General features: G+C 37.3%; 1 long non-coding RNA gene across 1 annotated transcript; it reads left to right on the forward strand.

Moving 5' to 3' along the window:
* The first annotated feature begins 635 nt into the window (after positions 1-635).
* LOC102077805 (uncharacterized) lies at positions 636-13,290 on the forward strand. Its single transcript, XR_267135.4, has 7 exons — positions 636-728; positions 1,463-1,539; positions 3,604-3,757; positions 10,273-10,325; positions 10,421-10,474; positions 11,457-11,527; positions 13,073-13,290. It is a non-coding gene; the product is annotated as an uncharacterized LOC102077805 (long non-coding RNA).
* The last annotated feature ends 3,629 nt before the right edge of the window (positions 13,291-16,919 follow it).

Consider the following 16,919-nt stretch of genomic DNA (forward strand, 5'->3'; position numbering starts at 1 on the left):
ATAGGCAAGGTTTCATGTTTTATCAGGGTGAATCATCATTCAGAGTTTACACAATCACAAGCAAAGCATATTTGAATAATAAACAAAATCTTTTCACATACTCTAAATAACAATATCTATTGCACTGACTTATTTCTGCAGTGGAACCAAGTATCACTCCGAGCTTCGATGTGTCATTGTGACTGTTGCAAACGGTGAGTAGAGCCCTTCATCATTGTAGCCACATTGAAATCTAATTTACTGGACCAGTGTAACTGAGTTATAACATCTAATTCTGTTCATAGGACCAATAACAACCACACCAACTACTACACCTACAACAACTACCACCAGTACACCAACTGCTACACCTACAACAACTACCACCAGTACACCAACTACTACACCTACAACAACTACCACCAATACACCAAATACTACACCTACAACAACTATTACACCTACAACAACCACCACCAGTACACCAACTACTACACCTACAACAACTGCTACACCTATAACAACAACTACCACCAGTACACCAACTACTACACCTACAACAACTACCACCAGTACACCAACTACTACACCTACAACAACTACCACCAATACACCAACTACTACACCTACAACAACTACTACCAGCACTTCAACTACTACACCTACAACAACTACTACACCTACAACAACTACTACTAGTACTTCAAGTAAAACTCTTCCTGCATCAACTACACCCAGTGAACGATCTTGTGAGTATAAATGAAATGACATGATGTTTAGAGAGTTACTCTGTCTCAGTGCAACATATATTACTCTCACTTTAGTTCATGCCTGTGAATTGGTGGTCACACCAAAAAAGTAATATTTCATGTAAATTTCATATCACTACATAATACTCTCAATTTAGAATGTGTAAATCCAGCACAATACTTGGTTTTTGGAGGTATATTGAGTAAATTTAGCAGTACTGACTAACTGCATATAAAACCCAAAGTCCAAAATAAAGGCATGAGCTGATTACAGGTGATTACACCAGACCACAAAAGCACAATGGTTGTCATAAGTAAGAAATATACAATGATGATGCTTGCAGAAAGTAAATAGTAGAGCTAAATAAGCCTTGGTGGACAAACACAGGGTTCTTTCGACAAAAAACACAAATCAAATTTTTGGTGACACAAAAGTCTTTAAAATGTGTAATTTCTAAACATTTAGCAAAATATTTAGCAAAAATACACAAATACAAATGTGTCATGAAGTACAATGTGAGCGACAACACAACCAAACTCAAAATTCACAGCGGAAACTCTCATTTCTACCACAAAACAGAAAATAATGTATGTGGTCTGAATTAAAAAAAGATCAGCAGAGATTAGGTTGCTTGGAAACTTTAATCATTGCAACTACTTGCAGTAATTTTAGTTCAGCACTGAATACAGTTAGGCGATTTCTAATGTATTCTAATGCGCCTTTGTGTTTCTAGATGTTACAGTTCTTAAATTGAAGATGACCTCTTTGGTGGACTTGTCTAAAATTGATAGAGATACCTTCCTTTCACAGGTAAGTAAATTCTTACTGTATCTATTCAGAAATGCTATCAGAGCGTGAAATAAGTGCACCATATGGACAACAAATTACAGAAGCATTAAAACTGTTAAAACCTTTTGACTATAAATGTGTTTCTTCAAATGTACACTTTAATATGCATTGATGCTTGATCAATCATCTAGGTAAGGAAATCCCAAAAAGTTGATTCTGCTCATCTGGGTGAAGTGTTTTCAGTGGAAGAAATGTTTCATCATGCGTCCAAGTGACTCCTTCAGTCTCACCTAACTGCAGGTTTTCCAACCTTATAAATACGATATTTTTTATAAGGTCAGTTTCTTGATGACCAGAAGTAAATTCAGCTTAGGAGCCTGAGTGTGAGAATAAGACACAAACAACAGAAGTTGAGCTAATGAATGTACACTACCCATCAAAGGTTTAAGAACATCCTAATGTTTCCAGTTATTTATTGCAATTCAAATCAATCAAGTCCAATGAACAGCGTGAAAAAGTACCAAGGTAAGTGGTGAACTGTCAGAGGTTAAAAGGTAAGGTTATCCAAAACTAAAAAATAATGTACATTTCAGAATTATACCAAAAAGCCTTTTCGAGAAACACAAAATGGGTTAACAATTTAAAGCTGTTCTGCAGCAATGGAGGTTAGTCAAACCTTGAAAGCTGGTGGTCCAACAGGTGTTCCAACTTTTCCGGATTACTTACAACCCTCTGTCTGCATAAAAGCAGCGTTGAACACACTGTGGTACCATATCCTTGTGAGCATCAGTTGAACAGTATGGTACAACAGAAAGTAGTGCGTTGTTACAAATATAGCGTAGTAAAATCAAAAATACTTCTAGGTCCCATCAAAATTAATCAAATTAGCAACAAAGCTATTAAAAAGTATCCAGAAACATTTAAATATTCAAAAAACAAACTTTAATTGTTTTTGTGTTGCGCAACAGGGTCAAAAATCCAAATGACTTCAAAACAATTTAAAAATTTTGTTTTAGCATAAAATAGGAAAAGTTACGAAAAATATTCAAAATGGACAAAACTACAAAAGTCAAATCTTTCACTCAACAATCAAAGAATTCAGTCATAATGATAACAAAAACTGTTCTTTAATAAATAAAATCACCGATAGCGACTTCAGCTTTCAGTGAAGACAGCTGGGATAGGCTCCAGAACCATGATCCTGAAAAGAATAAGCAGAAGAGAATGGATGGATGGATGGGTAGCCTAGCATTAGCTCAACAAGGTTTTAAATGGGGGGAATGCAACGCCACATTTTCTTTAACAGTAACTAAACAAACAAAGCAGACGACTCACTCTTAAGAGAACTGAGTAAAGACACAGTGGTGAATCAGTCGGTGGGGTTGTCTGAAGTTGTTAAGCAGTATATTTGCTGCCATGATGCCAGGTCTCTCTTGGAAATTAGATTTTAATCTCAATGAGATTTTTTTTACGTGGATAAATAAAGGACTGGTAATAATATTGTGTCAGTAATTTGCCATATGCTGAGAGAGCACACCAGCCACAGAGACAGCAGCAGAAATGAAGCAGGGGAAATGCAAGAGATTGCAGTCGAATTAATGAAAAGTTAATTTCCACCACAACAAACAGATTGCCCGAAGGGCTGTCTGAGTTCACGTTGGTAACAATAGATGGTGAAAAATTTACTCTATGGCCCCCTCGTTGATTTGGAGATGACCCTCTAACCCACTCAAACCAGTGTTCCTCCCTCTGTTCGCTCAGTTACTTGGATGAGTGATGATAATTTTCTCCCATTGAAAATGCTACGTCCAGATGACCAGAATCACTGTATTGTAAGAATCAGAGTTTGAATTGGATAGAGGATTAGTTTGGGTGAGCTGTGTCTAACATCTCACTTTGAGAAATGACTGTACGAGGCCGTACTATAAACTGAATATTCATCCCAATTTACTTCACACGAGAACATACTCCAACATAAAAAAAAAATGTTTCTGAGTTGTAAAACCTGTGCTGCTCCTTTCTAAAGAAACCTCACATCTAAAAGATGGGTGATTATATATCTCTCTTCCTTTTTTCTTTCTGTAGATCAAAAATTTGCTGATATCCAAAGGGCTGCCCCCACACATGATCGTCCGACTAATAAGCAGCAATGCACAGATTGGTCCAACCGCAACACCCTCTACTGGCAAAACATGAACTGGCAGCTTAAGGAGCTTCTTCATGGCAGCTGTTGAATGAAGTTCAGTCTTCACTGTTCTTTAACACACATTTTTAATAATTACAATCACTTCTCAAGAGCAGCTTTTAAAAGCAACATGTTACCCTGACTCTCCAGTGCTACACAGCAAATCCAGCATGTCAAAATTAACACTGTCAGATTTGATTTCAACACTATTAAATTGTCTATATGGGTCCACACCAGAGAGTGTTAATTTAACTCTTTTTGGAGAGTTGGTAAGTTAACTCTGATTTAGTGTTAAACACCAAATCTATCTGGAGTTGATAATTTAACACTTACTAATGCTAACTAGGTGTTAAGAGTTTATATATTAACTCTCAAAGAGTATTTTAGTTTAACTACATAAGAGTTATCTTCTAATTAATTCTAAAAAGTGGAAATTCTACTGTTCTGAACTTCTAGAAATTCCTTTGGAAATAAACATTAAAAAGATGCAATGGTTTTTGAAAAACATTTATTCTGAACTGTGCACCACAATTTCAAAACATTTTCTGAAAGAAAACAATCTACATGTTCTCACTTTCATTAGAATTTTGTTTATCAAAAGGTCTGACATAGGTGAGCTGGTAAATGCAAATAAATAACAGCATTCTCATCACTTATTTCTTCAATACAATATGCATGTCCTTCATTCATCACTTTGTGGAACTTCAACGCACTTCTGCTCTCCCCCATATTCCACCTTCATATTCACAGCATATTCTGTGTGGAGATTGATTAAAAATTGATTAAAAATTAGTTGACACTAATTTATTGCACAATTAATCCGATAATCAATTGCAGCACAGTAAAAAAAAAGGAATAATTTTTGAGCCATTACTTGTGTAAAGTATTTTCCCAAAAGACAAGCACACAGACAACAGGTAATACTGAACTAAATTTAAAACCTCATCTTTTTCATTTTTACCTAAACCATGTGCACAAAACTCTGGAGGGATCTAAATGCTAACGTAGAACCCAGTCAGGACATATATAGAAAAAAACGAGCAAACAGCGGTAGCTGCTGTTTGCTCATTTTTTTTTTTTTTTTTTTTTTATAGGAGATCGTTTTCAGGCTTCAAGTAGCACCATTATACCAACATTTCACATTGTAGACATTGTTTTAGGTTTATTTAAGTTGACCAAAAATTTGACTGAAAATTCACATGCAAGCTTTTTTTCAAGGCTGTAGTATTTGCCTGCAAACAATACATTTCAGCTAGCTAAAACAGAATATCATGCTATCACCGAGCAACATGGCTAATGACTTTCACACAGCTTTGTCTCAACTCCAAAGAGCCACAGAAGTAAAAGCTAATAATAATAAGTGAAACAATCTTTGAAAAAATGACTTACCAAGAATGGCAAACAACTCAAATATGTAGAGCAAAAGGTTCTGAAACGCTTCACTTCAGCTTCGATTGGAGCCTATGGTGCTGGGGGCGGAGTCTGTGAATTTACTCTATTAGTGTCATAGCCCCTCTAGGAGTTCGGAGTTAAGAGCTCAAGAGTTAATGTTTCCATTGTAACACCTCCAGATTTGACATAGAAACACTAATTTTTAACACTCAGTTTTAACTACTATAATTTTACACCGCAGAGTTACATTAAAGGAATGTGACTCTACTAAGAGTAAAATTAACTCTACTTTTGCAAGAAGACTACTAACACCAATACATTTAACACTTTTGAATTTGCTGTGTATAATCTGAAATTAATTAATTTGGACTTAATTTTGTTAGATTGTGTAGATTAAATGTTATTTTGTACGGTGGCCCCTAGAGACAAAGCACGTACAAACTCCAAAGCACATGCAAACTCCAAAACACATGCAAACTCCAAAACACTTGCAAACTCCAAAACACATGCAAACTCCAAAACACTTGCAAAATCCAAAACACTTGCAAACTCCAAAACACTTGCAAAATCCAAAACACTTGCAAAATCCAAAACACTTGCAAACTCCAAAACACTTGCAAAATCCAAAACACTTGCAAACTCCAAAACACATGCAAACTCCAAAACACTTGCAAAATCCAAAACACTTGCAAAATCCAAAACACTTGCAAACTCCAAAACACATGCAAACTCCAAAACACTTGCAAATTCCAAAACACAACGGAAGTGCTCCAGGACGCTAGGGGCAGTGTTGAGCTTTTGTTACCTAGTAACTACACAAGCCAGGAAGTACCAATGACCGGATTTGGGCTCTATCCCAATTCAGGGTCTGCAGCCTTAAAGGCCACATTTTAAGGACGATTATGTCACAGCGACACGACGAAGGCTGTCCCAATTCAAAGGCTGCTCGAAATGCGGCCCTCAAATGCGTCCTTAATTTCCCTGAATTTTAAGGATGGGTCGGTGTAGCCTTCATGGCCCAACATATCCCAGATTTCATAGCGCCGTGGTGTGGATAATTTGCCGAAAAAAACGGCGGAAGCGGAGCCGCCAAAGAGTAAACTTTCAGAAGTAAGTACTGAATATTATGTCACTTATTTATGCGCAAATGTTTTTATAATGAAGAACATTAAAACATTACTGTTGGCCACATGTCAGCAAAGTTAAGTGACATTAGCGATGTTTGTACTAACTTGGTTTTAAAGCCTTTACTTCAAAATATATGCCGTTCAATAGTTGACTTTAATCTTACAGAGAATGTGATGATTTTATGGATAATTAAAGTCAGTCATATATCCACAAACACAACAAGCTGAAAGTCAGTGATGCTGCTCGGTTTGCAGTCCTGAATATGACGGCACAAGCAGGATTCACTGCACTGTTAATGTTAGCTATGTTATATTGCTGCCTCTGTTCGGTGGTGTCGAGCCAAACGGACTTTAACGTGTGTTTGAACGAGCTGACGGTTCACTCGTTAAGCTGAAAGAAAGATGCTTTAATCACAGGAGTCACACATGTGTCCACTGGACCATCTGGAACTCTTCTTGTTTAGCACTCGTAATAACACAAACACTAAATCCTCCTTCTCTTGTGCTGTTTTGTAGCAGTGTCTACACCTGAGACTGTCACCTGTCTGTCTGTCCTGCACTCTCTCTCTGTTTCTTTCGCTCTGATTGTGGAATAAAAGTATGAACATGTATTTATAAGTTACACTTGTGTTTGAATCCTGCAGCTTATCACACATTTGATTTCCATGTGTGACAACTGCAAGTGTCCAGAGTGAGGACAGACTGAGGGACCCACTGCTGCACATCATCTGTGAGGCTTTGCACCCCTGATGATCCACCAGGACAAACTCAGCAGTGTGTGAGGAAGAGGAGGAGGAAGAGCCAGCAGCAGCAGACAGACGGAGAGAATAGACAGACTGTTCCCTCTGTGTGAAGGACGCTAGAAAAGGTTAAAAGAACTCATTGTCTGTCCTGAATCAGTCTGATTAGGTCATGTTCAAATAACTGTATCATTCCAGTGTTTTTAATGTGGGAGAAAGTACTCAGGGCCTTCAAGTTACACACTATGAAAGGCAGGAACAAGTTTAATATTCACAAACCTAAAGTATGTATCAGCAGCAGAATGGACCTCAAAATAAATGTCCATGTTTGTTTCAGTTCTAGGAAGCTTTGAGTATTTTGCATTAGTAGTACTGCTGTGTTTGTTGGATCATATTGCTGTAATTATTTCTATGCTTTATATATTCTGAGGTAAGTTGATCTATAGTGTTCCATCATATTCTATAAATATGTTATGTGTTTGTATACTTTGTGCCCAGTTTGACCCATTTAGCAGAAGTCAGCCTGTTTAAGGCTCTGATATCTATTCTGTATGACTTAAAGCAGTTATGGCATGCTCTGATTTTCTCACCCAATAAAGGAATATTTAATATATCAGTCTACTCTTCATTTTATCAGAAACAGTTATCACAGTTTGTACATTTTCTTTTTATAAATATATGTAAGCAATGAGCCAAATTTAGCAATGCCAACATACTGAAGGAACAACATTTGTCTCTTATATATGATACACCTATATATACACTGTCAAAGATACTTCTCTTTGAGTGAAGATTTAAGGTGATAAGACATATAGATAACTGCAACTTGAATCTGTACTGAGGCTCAGTATTTGACACAGAGTTCATGTTCACTGCTGTAATAGCTAATAATGATTAATATAATAACTATAATATTGGCCATATTATATTTACATTACCAAAGTGAGATGACTTTAGTCTCATGAACAACATTAGCTAATTGTTATTTACTAACTAATCTTAAATGACTGTTCATTACAGAAATGAAGCCCAAAAATCATGTTTTACAGTCCTGTGGTCTCAGCCTCAGATACTTATCAAATCACACAAAGCTCTTGTAGAAACAAACAAACAAATGAACAAAATATGTTCTCCTTCATTTCTGTCAAACAAAGTTGTATGACACGTTTCCAGCGGTTAGTATCATGGTTGCTAGGCAACCTGGGAAGCGCGACGGAGACTAGACCGTCCCATACAGACAAACTTGCCGTTTATTTTGCAAATTGAGCTCAACACTGCCCCTAGCGTCCTGGAGCACTTCCGTTGTGATTTGGAGTTTGCATGTGTTTTGGAGTTTGCATGTGTTTTGGAGTTTGCAAGTGTTTTGGAGTTTGCAAGTGTTTTGGAGTTTGCAAGTGTTTTGGAGTTTGCAAGTGTTTTGGAGTTTGCAAGTGTTTTGGAGTTTGCAAGTGTTTTGGAGTTTGCAAGTGTTTTGGATTTTGCAAGTGTTTTGGATTTTGCAAGTGTTTTGGAGTTTGCATGTGTTTTGGATTTTGCAAGTGTTTTGGAGTTTACAAGTGTTTTGGAGTTTGCAAGTGTTTTGGATTTTGCAAGTGTTTTGGAGTTTGCAAGTGTTTTGGAGTTTGTACGTGCTTTGTCTCTAGGGGCCACCGTAATTTTGCACTATAGCCTAGCACAGATACACTGATTGATTATCCACAACTGGAAAAGACAATAGATAAAATAATTGTAGTGGAAGATTTTAAGATTCATGTAGATGCTGATAACGAAAGCTTCACTTGATGCACCTGGAGACCGCTGGGAGCACTGTGAGAATCATGTTCTTTGATTTCTCCAGTGCCTTCAACACTATTCTTCCCAAGGTCCTGAAGGACAAGCTGGAGAACTCTGGAGTGGACCATCACCTCACTACCTGGATTTTGGACTACCTCACCGACCGACCACAGTATGTGAGGACTCAGGGCTGTGTGTCGGACAGGGTCGTCTGCAGTACGGGGGCCCCACAGGGAACGGTTCTGGCTCCGTTCCTCTTCACCATCTACACTGCAGACTTCTCCCACAACTCCACCCAGTGCTTCCTGCAGAAGTTGTCTCATGACTCTGCAATAGTCGCCTCATCACTGATGGGGATGACAGGGAGTACAGAGGACTGACCCAAGACTTTGTGGACTGGTGCCAGCTGAACTACCTCCAGATCAACCCCAGTAAAACCAAGGAGCTGGTGGTAGACTTCCGCAGGCACAAACATCCTCCACTGCAACCACTGAACATCCAAGGTATGGACATTGAGACTGTGGACAGCTACAGGTACCTTGGTGTTCATCTGAACAACAAACTGGACTGGACTCATAATTCAGACGCCCTCTACAGGAAAGGGCAGAGCAGACTGTACCTGCTGCGGAGACTCAGGTCGTTTGGAGTAGAGGGCCCACTCCTGAAAACCTTCTATGACTCTGTGGTGGCCTCAGCCATCTTTTACAGTGTGGTCTGCTGGGGTGGCAGCATCTCTGCTGGGGACAGGAAGAGACTGAACAGGCTGATTAGAAGGGCCAGCTCTGTTCTAGGATGCCCTCTGGACCCAGTGGAGGTGGTGAGTGACAGGAGAATGGTGGCTAAGCTGTCATCCCTGTTGGACAACATCTCCCACCCCATGCATGAGACTGTGACAGCACTGAGCAGCTCCTTCAGTGGCAGGCTGCGGCACCCACGGTGTGGGACGGAGAGATTTCGCAGGTCTTTCCTCCCCACTGCTGTCAGACTCCACAACAAAGACTTTAACTGATCAAACACACACATCCACACATGTGCAATAACACTAAGTGCAATACTCTTTTCTGACAAAGTTGTATTTTTACTCAGTTGTATAAAGCATTTGGATTCTATTTTTATCCTATTGTATATTTTATTCTATTTATTCTACTGTATATAGTATTTTATTTTATTCTATTCTTTACAATTGTGTACAGTATTTTATTCTTATTGTATTCTAATTTTTGCTTCATAACTTTTGCACTGTCCACTTCCTGCTGTGACAAAACAAATTTCCCATGTGTGGGACTAATAAAGGTTATCTTATCTTATCTTTAAAGCATCAAAGCATCAGATTTCTCTTTACTGTTAACTTTTTTAGTACTGTGTTTCTGTTTCAACTTTTCTGCTTATACTTGTCTTTGGGTGATTTAAGCATGGTCATTAAGGAGTGTTGGACAGGTATACTGGTATACTTGAAAAGGAAAGAGGACGAGAAACTACATAAAGAATAATTTTGTACACTAAATAACAGATCTATTGCACTGACTTATTTCTGCAGTGGAACCAAGTATCACTCAGAGCTTCGATGTGTCATTGTGACTGTTGCAAACGGTGAGTAGAGCCCTTCACCATTTTAGCCACATTTTAAATCTAATTTACTGGATCAGTGTAACTGAGTTAGAACATCTAATTCTGACTGTTTAAAGGACCAATAATAACCACAACACCTGAAACAACAACTACACTCAGTGAACCATCTTGTGAGTATGACTGAAATGACATGATGTTTACAGAGTTACTTTGTCTCAGTGCAACATATATGAAGCTCACTTTGGTTCATGTCTATTAATTGCTGGTCACATGAAAACGGTAATATTTCATGTCATTTATATATCACTACATAATACTCAATTCACAATGTGTAAATCTAGCACTTGGTTTTTAGGTATATTGAGTGAATTTTGCAGTACTGACTAACTGCATACAAAATCAAAAGTCCAAAATAAAGTCATCAGCCTGGTTTTCACCAGGCCACAAAAACACAGTGGTTGTCTTTCCAATTAACAGTGTGAACTAGTGAATAAACTCAGCATGAGCAAAGTAAGAAATATATAATTATGATCAAAATGCCCGCAGGAAGTAAATAGATTATTAAGTAAAGCTAACTAAGCCTTGGTGGACAAACAAATTGCTCCTTAATGTTTCATGTAGGAAAACATGGTTGACATGAGTTTTACACCACCATCTCAAAATTCACAGTGCATATTTCTTTTTGCTAACACAAAAAAGATCCTGAGTCTAGCAACCCAGTGTTTATGTTTTTGATTATTGATATTCTTTGTTTTAGTTAGTATTTGGTGATTTCCAGTTCTTTGGTATTGTTTCTTTGCCTCCCCTGTGTTACACGTTTCTTGTCCAGTCTCCCCGGCCTCTATGTTCATGCGTCTCCTGTGTCTCACCAGTCAGGCGCGTCGTCCCATGTGTGTTAAGTTTCTCTGTGTTTCTGTTTCCATCGTTCCTAGTTCCATGCTCCTCATTTCCTAGTGTTTCTTTTTGTAGTTCCTCAGTGTTTAGTTTTTAGTTTCCATGTTCAAGTTTTGGTTTGGTTTTTGTAAGTTTAGTTTGTGGATTTTTTCTCAGCAAATAACAATGCCACTTTAAGTTTACATTTCCATGTACGAGTCCTGCATTTGGGTCCTGCCTGCCACACAGCCATACATGACAATGTCTTTGTGTTTCTAGATGTTCTCAAATTGAAGATTGCCTCTTTGGTGGACTTGTCTAAAATCGATAGAGATGACTTACTTACACAGGTAAGTATATTTGTATTTATTCAGAAATCCCATCAGAGAGTCAAACAGCTGCACCATATGGACTGTAAACAGCTGATCGACAACAAATTAGGGAAGCATCAAAACTGTTAAACCTTTCAACTATAAATGTGTTTGTTCAAATTTACCCTTTAACCCTTTAAAGCCAAGGGTATTGTATTTGATACATGCCTTTTTGTGAGTTTTTGAGACTTCTACATCATCAGCATGATTTTTTTTACCCTCAAAAAATGATATTGAAACTGAAATTGCGTGACACATTTTTAATGACTAAATTGCAAAAATATGGCTTACGTAGCAAATGTGATACAAATTAAAACTCATATATATGCAGATTAAAAATTGACATTTTCTTTTATATATTTTGTCTAAATGTTCAACAAACACTCCAATATCAATTTTTTTTAATGGTTCAGGTTTTAAAGTGTTAATGTGTCTTAAAGCATGCTCAATCATCCAGGTAAGGAAATCTCAAATTTGATTCTGTTCATCTGGACGTAGCGTTTTCAATGGGAGAAACGTTTCGTCACTCATCCAAATAACGTCTTCATTCTCAGCTGACTGCAGGTTTCCCCAGTCTTATAAACAGTACATTTGCATAATCACTGAAACTAGCACCACTGAAGGAACAATGGACTGGGAGGTCAGTTTCTTGTCAATAACATGCGACACAATAATGGCCATGAGTACCATTCACAGAGAGTTAGGGAATGGCTGCAATCACACCATTTAAGATGGTGAAAGATATACTTTTTAGGCCCTCTCCTGGATGGTCTTTGGATCTGTTTCAGAGTCCATTCAGTCCTTCTAATTTCTAAAATCCTTGTACTGTCCAACCCATTCTCATTCCCAGGGTGCCAAATTCTGACATTTTGACAAAGCTGCTGACTCAGAACACAAGTTGCTACAATCCTGGATATAAAGAACAAAATATCCTGCTTTATAGATTGAAATGATGGTGGTCGTGTAGGGTATATATCCAGTTTGGGAACTTTGTTTTGAGCTTTGCTTCATTTTTGGTGTCAGTTGTTGTCAGTTTATCTATCAAAAATAGAAAAGATTGTGGTCTGAGTTAAACACGCCACTGACACATACGGATAAAGGGAATCCGGGCAGGCTCCTTATTACACTTCATGGACAAAGACACTGGGCCACTAACACATTAAAACTACAGAAGCTAATCTGCCAAGAAAAACCATGACATGAAGCTCCAGGTACACCATTTTTGTGCTGATGTTAATGCCAGAGGGGGTCATACCTTAAACTGTTCACACATGATAGACAAAATCACACAGGCACACCCTTCATCATAAAACTGTTTATGTGAGCACAGTTTCTTAAAACCTTTGCTGCTTCTTTCTAAAGCATCATTTTGGCATGTCAAGTGTACAGCACTTTGTGTTCAGCTGGGGGCTGATCTGAAAGTGCTATATAAATAAATTGCTTGCTTGCTTGCTTGCTAAAGAACCCTCACATGTATAATAAAAATCAGTGAGAATATCTCTCTTCATTTTTCCCCCTCTGTAGATCAAAAATGTGCTTATATCCAAAGGACTGCCCCAAGACATGATCATACGACTCATAAGCAGCAAACCACAGATTGGTGCAATTGCAGCGCCCTCTACTGGCACAACATGAACATCTACTGACAACTTCTGGAACATTTTCATTTCGTCTGCTGAATGAAGTTTTGTCTTCAGTGTTCTTTAAATAACTTAAAAGTAGATTTTTAAAAGCAAAATGTTAGCCTGACTTTTCATTGCTATAATCTAAAATTAATTAATTTGTACTTTTGTTTGTGATGATTAAATGTTATTTTTTACTATCGTCCTTTTATTTTATTCAAGTCGTATAGTTCAAATATTTTTTGTTATTCATGTTAATAATGTTTAAATTCTCTTTTTATTCTCTTCACTATGCGCATTATACTTTCATTACGCTTTTTGTCATTTATAATTTCTGTTTGAAGTCCTTTGCAGTTTGGATTTGATATGTGTTATATAAAAATAAAGATATAAATGTTATTATTTAATATGAATGATTTTTAAAATGATTGGTAATTAAAAGGAAACATTTAAAATGGCACAATGGAAAATGACTAAGGGTTTATCACATCCTGCAGGACTGCCTCTGTTCAAACACAAAATCCAAACATCTTTGGATCTCGTCAGTTGACCAGGTCAGTGATTTTATATTTTGTGCTATGAAACTCCAGCACCTATGCAAAAATAAACACTTCAAAGATTAAAACTGCTTTGACTTAAATGCTCACAGTAAAGGAAACAGAGAACATTCACTTTAAAAGTAAAATACTTTTCTTACCTCTACAACCCACACATTTTAAAAGTAGCAACTTTTACTTTGATGTGTAACTATTCTGTTGGTCTGACAGTAGGTCCTGTATTTAATACCTACTCATTTTTATCTTATATACATGGCAATAAGATTTTGACTACTGAGCATCATGACCTGGGAAAAATTTAAGTATTTCTTTAAAGGACCGTCCCAGTTAACTCACCGCAGTTTAGTTTGTCTTTCTAGCCTGATGGCTAAGCTAATCATTTTTCTCTCAAGTTTAGTACCACTATACATTTCTTCTCCAGCTTACAAGTTATGTGCTTTTAGGTGCCCGTTTGAGAAATATAGACGAGTATTTCTGATTTGAGCTCTCTTTTTCATAGGACCTATGTATCATATGTAGTGAAGAAGTAAAATTATTAACAAGATAATCGACCTGTGTGGGAGCAGAATTCAGGTATTTGCTCTGCTCCATGTTGGAATTGAAGAGGATAGCAGTGAATTAATTATATCCTTAGACTAATTTAAAGTGCTTTCAGAGAGACATCTACTGTGATGAAATCTGTTCCCAGTTTTTTAGTCTAGTAAAGGCTTGACTCGTACCTCAGAATTTTTTCAGGCATATTTTAGATGTTCTATGTGCTCATTGAAATTTGGCAAATTTAGATTTTAATTTTCAATCAGGTTTTGCTATCCCTGTTGGGACACCTATATTACATCCTATCATAGCTGGACTGGCCATAGGGCATACCGGGCATTTGCCCAGTGAGCCGATGGTGATTTTTCATTTTTATGGGCCGATGATTTATATTTATTTTATTTTTTTGTAACGGTATAAACAATGAAAGGTGGTGGATTGGCAAGATGCTGGTCGATGTGTAAAAATAACTTCCACAGAGGGTCAGATAAACCAAGTTTAAGTGTAGTTTATTTTGGTTGTGCTGACTTGTTACAGTCAGTTACAATAACTCGTACTGCATACTAGCTACGGAGTTTGCGGGTGCTATGTTACTGATGCTGAAGTTTATTTTATTCATAAGGTTAGTTAGTAGAGCTGCCAACCGTCCCATAAAAAATGGAATCGTCCCGCATTCAGAGAAAATATTACACGTTTCGTATTGAGCTGAACACAGTTTGTCCTGTACTTCACCTAGAACGGAAAAAAAGACACAAAGCTGAAGTTATTCTGTGTCTCTGTCAGCTGCCTCTTCTTCTCTCATTCTCTCCCCCTCTCTCTCCTGTTGCTACTTCAATCATGAAACTGATCAATGATCAGCTGATCAGCTTTTCTCTCTTCTTTATTTATCGCCCACTTTGCGCCAGAAAGAGGAAACCAGCAGATGTCGCGCTAAACAACAGCAGCACGTTTAAGCTTGATCAGCTGTTGTTAGAATTTATTTAATATTAATTTCCAGTATCAGCTGATGTTTGCTGGAGCCACAGCTGTAAAGCTGCTGGTCATGATGTCGGTTTGTATATCTGGTGAGAGGGAAACATGAAGATGAAACCAGGAGATGTCCTTACTGAATCATCAGAGCTGAACAGGTGATGGAGAAACAGGTTTACCTTTTAGGTGACATGAATGAGTTGAAGGGAAGGTATGAACTGTTTCTGAGAGACAGATAACACCAGGATCCTTTTCTGAGTAGCTGACAGCTGGTAACTGTGCAGGGGCGGATCTAGCAAACTTTTGCCAGGGGGCCTGGTAGGACATTAACAGGGAAAGGGGGACACAAAGAAATACTTTCTTATTCTCATTTAATATGTTTCGCTTTTAATAAATAATTATCTGAATCTTACAACCAAAATTTTCATCTGATGTAAAATGTATAGAAATCATATATATGCCAACAAAACAGTGTACATCACTGTCACAACAGCGTTTGTTTTCATTCAAAGGCTTTATGGCTTTTCCTATAATACCTGGTGGGCCGGTCTCTAGTCAAAATGCCCAGGCTGATTTTTTGTCCCAGTCCAGCCCCGCATCATATAAAAAAACACCCCCAGATATCACTGGCCAGCATTAAAGGTTAAGTTTTTTAAATCAAATAAAACACACATATAACATAACATAACTTATTCTTCAGACTTGAGAGGCATTGTGTTGTTCTAATTTTAGTTCGCTGCAAACAATTTTACAAATTTGTTTTTTTATAAAAATTCATATATGATCCTAAAACAGGACACCTAGTGAAGTGATGCTTGTCAATCAGCATAAGCAATAAGCATTGGTATTTAAATGATTAAGGAAGCAGTCTACTCGGTAATTTGTCCTTTCCTGCCTTAGACATTGTCATACTATACTAGATATAGTGTAACAACTGAAATTACATGAATAGAAATGAATATTTAAACAGAAAAGAAACAGCAGCTAAAAAGGCATCAGACTCAGATCCTGTAGGAATCTTATTATAAATTCTCCTTTATGGTGCACAAAAAACCTTTTTGTTTTTACACACCCACAAAAGTTTTTTTTAAAATTACACTTCACATTAAACTAACACAACTTAAACTGAATAAACTCAGTGAATACCTCTAAAGTAAAAACACATGGTTCACATAACATTAAACATTTGCCTTTTTCACCTTTCACTACCTTTTGTGATCTTAGCCATCAAAACCAAGTTTGATGGAAGGTGTCCTGTACAGCGCTCTGATATATCCTAGTAGAGTTAAGAGATGACGACTCTACATTTGACAGTATTGTAGTTGCCAGCAGTAGTTCAACATTTCTACATTCTGTTCTCAAAGAAGTCTCGTTTCTGCACTACATCGACTCTTCATCACTGAGATTTAACATGAGACTCCCTGAATGACTACTTAATTTACCCAAGAATACATTGATTCACACATCAACCACTCATCCTGCAAATGGAACAAGTACCTTGCGTTGCATGAAGGAAATTTTGTCAATAACATAAACAAGACAATAGTAGAGTGAATAAAAAACCAGACAGACTCAACCACATCAGCATCAGTGCAAAGTTATAAACTCCATAGAAGTGAAATGAAAAACATATTAAAACCACTAAAGGTTAAGTATGTTCAGCAGGACCGCTTCTGGTTAAACAAGAAA

Source organism: Oreochromis niloticus, linkage group LG3 (assembly GCF_001858045.2).
Source record: "Oreochromis niloticus isolate F11D_XX linkage group LG3, O_niloticus_UMD_NMBU, whole genome shotgun sequence".
Taxonomy (NCBI): domain Eukaryota; kingdom Metazoa; phylum Chordata; class Actinopteri; order Cichliformes; family Cichlidae; genus Oreochromis; species Oreochromis niloticus.